A 6,073-nucleotide genomic window follows, 5' to 3' on the forward strand; every position below is an offset into this window, starting at 1 on the left:
GCCTTTGTACTAATCCAAATCCACCAGGCACTCCATGGCAGAAAGATGGACATTCTCCTCCCGTTGTGATCTATAGCCACGAAAAGCCTGTGGGATTGTCATTGTGAAGTAGGACTGACTGGATGCTTTTATATTCATTCTAAAAGCACTCTAGTTTTACATGATTTTTAACATTTATATAACTAGACTCCCACAGATATACATGGCGCCCCTGTATGATGCAAATGGCTACTAAAGGAAAAGCTCAGATGCACCACAGGGCCTGAAGAGAGATCTGGTCATGTACTTCCCAAAGATTATAGCCTTGGGATCTCTACGGGATCATGACGAGTAAAAATCAGCTCACCAAGTGTGTTTTATATTTTATTCCTTTATTTTCACAGCATGTATTGTGTACTGCTTGTTTCTTTCACCCACTATCATGTCTGTGAGAAGTTTTCATGTGCATATGTCAAGTGCCCATTTCCCTTGCTATGTAGTATGCCATCGTAAGAACACAAAACAATGTATTCTGCCTATTGTTGGTGGACAATTGAATTGTTTCTGGGATTGGACTCATATGACTAGTGTGGGTGAGACCATTCTTATCTTGATCTCATAATACACAAGCTCTTCTTAAAAGCAGAGCTACAAGCTTACCTGGGGAAACTGGGAACAAGAGCCTCCTGACAATACTGCAATCAAGGTGCTACTCCAGACCCTCTCCTGCTCATCTTTTAGGTAGGCATGCTGGGCACTTTGTATTATAAATCTCACTAGAAATAAACACAAAAAGAAGGAAGAACTTTCTTGGCAGTATAAAGATAAGAACTTGAAAGTGTTCTGAACTAGAAGATCAGAGTCCTTTATGCTGCATGCCTTTGATGTAAGTGTTACTGCACACACTGTGTTAATTAATTACCTAACATATTTTCAGAGCTTGCCGCATTCTTCACCTACTGCCTCCTAAGGCAAACACCATCATCATTAATTAGTTCTGGGACTGGAGAGAAAGAGTGTCCTTGGCTGCTGCAGGGACTCAACACTGCCAGAATAGCTCTGGGGAGGAGCTTTGAAGCCTACTTAGGGAGGCTGTAAAATCAGGGAAAGCTGGAACTAGAAGACCTCTTAGAGATCATCATTGACAGATTCCTATCTGTTTATAGGCATGCTGGGGGAGCACAGTTTTAATGGAAAAGATGTGCTTAGTTTTTATTCCACGTAGCTGGTAACCAGGACATGCTGAATACTTATTCTTTCTTCTATTTTCCTTAGCCCCAAACTTCTCATTTAAAAACTTAGTCTCTTTTGCAGTTGCTAGGTGCTATAGAGTCAGCTCTACAAGTGACCTATGTGTAACAGAACAAAATATTACCCAGACTTGCCTCGTCCTTATACTTGTTGCTGTGTTTGAGCCCCTTGTTACAGATACTGCATCAACCAATATTGCTGATGTTTACCCTTCTGTCAGTTTGTCATATTGTGGTAACTTTCATGTTGTTGGAATGCTGATGTCTCAAATACCAGTTGGATCAACCATTGTGGACAGGTTTCAATGGAGCTTCCAGACAAAGATAGGAAAAAGACCTGGAGATCAATTTTCAAAAGTCAGCTAATGTAAACCTTATGGATATTCAGAAAACACTGTCTTTCCTTTAGCTTTGAGGAATAGATAGATACATAGATGTCTCCACTGAGTCTTTGAGAGTGGGGCCAATATGGTACTAACAGTAACAAGAGGAGAACAGAGAATGGAAATGTAGAAAAGGAGTCATGGGGGAAAAAAATTCAAGTCAGGTAAAACTAATTTGTGATGGGAGAACTGAGAAGAGTGAATTGAATGGGAGGGGACATGAAGGGACTTTCTAGAGAGCTGACAATATCCTAAATCTTGGTCTTGGCGGTGGTTGTGTCGGGGAATGAATATGTGAAAACCCATAGCTGTGCCCATTCAAAGTCCCTGGGTAGGGCTAACAGCTTGCACTCAGCTACTGACTCTAAAGGGAGCTCTTGTGGCCTAGTGGTAAGGAGCTGTGCTGCCAGACCAAAGGCATGTAGTTTGGATCTACCAGTTGCTTTGCAGGACAAAGATGGCAATCAAATCCTGCACAATTTATGGTTTGTGAAAACTTGTTGGAGGGTCAGCTATGGGTCAATTTGGACTTGGTGGTTTATAACAGGAACTACAGTTCACTGTAAGGAGGGCTGTTCAAACCAACTCAGTGGGGCCACAGAAATAAGTCCTTTACCCTAAGATTGCCGATGTTGTGAATATTGAGTCCATTTCAACAAAGAGCAGCTCAATGGGACAGAGTCGAAAACCCCCATAGATTTTTCTAGACTCAGATTTTCTCTTACAAAACTGCTCAGTGGTTTTGAACCACCAGCCTTTTGGTTAGCAGCCAAATGCTTAACTGTTTGTACCAGTAGGGCTTCTTATGTAAGACTGAAGCCATCGGTAGCTGTATGGAGTTCTACTCTGGTGTACACAGGTTGACCATGCACTGGAATAAATGGTAATGGGTTTTCTGTGGGAACATTTTGGATTTTCAGACTTTTCTGAACTTGACTTATTAAAAAAGGATGTGAGGGAACTTGCCTTGGCACTGATCTTATAAGCTTTCTCCCCTAAATTTCTCCTGTATAGTATGGGTGTTATATGCACTCCATATACATTTAATATAAACACTGAAATACAGTGCTGTGATTTTCACTTGTTTAGGCATTTTAAAGAGAAGAGAAGATTGTCTTTTATCTTTACCATTTATGAAAATCCTATTGTTAGAGCCAAGTCTCCATCTGGTATCATTTCCCTTCAGCTAGAACTTTCTTAAGAATTTCCTGTAGTGCTGACAACACATATATTCTTAGTTTTCATGATATGAAATGTCTATTTTGCCTCTAGTCTTGAAGGATATGTTCACCAGATATAGCCTCTTACACTGGTAGTGTTATTTTCTTTTAGCACTTTGAAATATTGTTCCACTCTTCTTCTGGCTTTCATTTTCTCCTGAGGAGAAGTCAGCTATCATCTGGATGATTGTCTGTGTATGCAGTATGTTGTTTTTCTTTTTTTTTCCTTTTAATTTTGCTTTTATTTGATACATTCAGGATTTTCTTTTTATCTCTAGGAATAATAACCCTGGCTAAGATTTATTTATATTTAAAAAAACCCATCATTGCTGTTAAATTAGAATTAACTCATAGTGGACCTTTCAGCATTTTCTGAAGCTGTAAATTACACAGGAGGAGATTGCCAGTCTTTTCTTAACAGAGTGTCTAATAGCTTGAAAACTCCAGCTTGGGTTAGCGGTGTAACTCCCTAAGGATTTGATCACATGAAGGGTTTTTAGCATTTAGCTTTTTGAGACTGACTGAGATTTTTTAATATCTGAATCTGTCCTCATTCCTTCCTGTAAATTTTTTCCTGTTGTCCTCTATTTTTTCCCCTTTGAGATTAAATAGACATTATACTTTTTCTCATTTTCTTACAGGCTCTTGGGGCTTTATCTATTTTTTTTAAAATTATTTTATTATTTTTGTGTGTGTACCGTCAAATTGGATCTGACCACTACAGGAGAAGATTGTCCCTCCTTCTCCAGCAGAGCGTGTGGTGGATTCGAACTGCATTCCCCTGGGATTGACTTCTTGACACTAGGAAACTAGTGCTCCCTAGGGCTTTATCTACTTTACAAATGTTTTCAGGTGAAAATTATCCTGTCTTTACAATTAATAACTCTTTTGTTGTTCCCAGTATACTGTTAAACACTTCCAGTGGATTTTTACAATTTATACATTATGTTTTTAGTAATAGACTTTTCTAATAATAATAATTAATAATTTTCATTTAATTATTTTAATATGTATTTCTGCTGCAATTTTCTATATCATCTTTTACTGCAAGTATATTTCTTTTATATCTTTGAGCACAAATATGATAGCTGTTTTTTTAAACAGCCATAATTTAAAAATTCTAATAATCTAAGTTATTTTGAAGTTGGTCTCTATTTCTCTTCTGCATGACTTTCATATTCTTGTTTCTTCTTATATACAGTAGTGTTGCATTATGTGCTACATATTAAGAATAATACCCAGAGATTCTAGGATCTGTTTTTTATTCTAAAGAGTAATAATTTTTGCTTTAGCAAGCAATTAACCTGGCTGGTCATGATGTATAATGTTAGCAAATGAAATATATATATATATATACACACACACACACACACATATACACACACACACGGTATATAGGGTGTATATTTATAAGGTATATATATGGTATATAAAGGGTATATATATAGGGTGTGTATATATATAGGGTGTGTATATACATAGTGTGTGTACATATATAGGGTGTGTATATATAGGGTATGTGTATATGTGTAGTATGTGTATATATAGGGTATGTGTATATAGAGTGTATATATAGGGCATATGTAGGGTATATACATAAGATGTACATACATATATGTGTATATATAGGGTATATATATGTGTGTACGTGTGTATATATATACATATATACACACATATATATATACACATACACACACACACACACACATATATCTGTATCTGTGGTTGTAGTTATTATGTGTTGTCAAGTCACTTGTGACTCATAGCGACCCTATGTACAACAGCCCTAAACTCTGCTCTGTTCTGTGCCAATCGCACTCTCTCTGATACACCCATCACAATTACCCCAGTCACTGAATCAATCCACCTCATAGAAGGCCTGCCCCTCCTATGCTGTCCCTCCACCCTGCCAAGCATGATGTCTGTCTCCAAGGATCGATCCCTCCTTACAACATGTCCAAAGTATGTCAGAAGAAGCCTCAGAATCCTTGCCTCCAAGGAGCTGCCCGATTTAACCCTCTCCAGGATGAATCTGTTTGTTTTCCATGGTACTCTCAATATTCTTCTCCAGCACCACAGTTCAAAGGCATCAATTCTTCTTCTCTCCTCCCTAGTCATTGTCCAACTCTCTGATGCATAACAAGTGATAGCAAAGACCATGGCTTGTATCAGATGCATCTTAGTCTCCAGAGAGACACCATTGCTCTTCATTACTTTGGAAATGTTCCTTAACAGCAGACTTTCCCATCGCAATATGCCTTTTAATTTCCTGGCTGCTGGTGCCAAGAATGTTGACTGTAGAGCCAAGCAAACTAAAGCTGTGAACAATCTCAATCTCTTCACCATCCATCCTGATGCTGCCAGTTGGTCCAGGGGTAAGCATCATTGTCTTCTTGACATTGAGCCTCAATCCATATTGAAGGCTGCAGTCTTTGATCCTTTGCAGCAAGTGCTTCAAGTCCTCCTCAGTTTCAGCAAGCAGGGTTGTGTCATCTGCATAAAGCAGACTGTTGATAGATCTTCTACCAATCCTGACCTCACATTTCTCCTCATAGAGCCCAGCCTCTCAGATAATCTGTTCTGCATACAGGTTGGAAAGGTATGAAGACAGGACACATCCCTGGTGTACGCCCTTCCCAATTTTAAACCATGCAGTGTTTCCTTGCTCTGTTCTGACGACTGCCTCTTGGTCCAAATATATATATACAAAAACACACACACACACACACACACACACACATACACATACGCATATTTATACACATATATATATACATACACACATAAAGATATATATATATATATATATATTCTTCCTTCACTTTCAGATGCTGCTTCTTTGAGTCTTCTATTCTTTTTTTATTGTTAGTTTCTGATGAGTTTATATTTGTTAATAGCAACTCCATATATGCTGAGTAGACTTACTCCAGAAGATCTCCAAGTCTGTGACCTATTTGAAGAAGAAAACTAGAGTTCTGTTTTAAGGAGTCTCTGGGTAAGTTTGACTTGCCAATCTTTCAGTTAGCAGGAGACAGCTGTCTGGTGAATGAACATAAAAATGGGCAATTACCAGGAACAACTCCCTCTGCAGCCAGACGGGCCGGGAAGAGACCCGGCAAGAACAACAGCCAGCTACCCACTGCGGAACTCCAGAGGAGCGAAGACCGTGAGACCCCAGAGGAGCGAAGACTACACGCCACTGTGTGACCTCCCCCTGCAGCCCGCACCTGTGTGACCC

The sequence above is a fragment of the Elephantulus edwardii genome, unplaced genomic scaffold (genome assembly GCF_000299155.1).
Source record: "Elephantulus edwardii isolate Elephantulus edwardi_28Jun2011 unplaced genomic scaffold, EleEdw1.0 scaffold00360, whole genome shotgun sequence".
Taxonomy (NCBI): domain Eukaryota; kingdom Metazoa; phylum Chordata; class Mammalia; order Macroscelidea; family Macroscelididae; genus Elephantulus; species Elephantulus edwardii.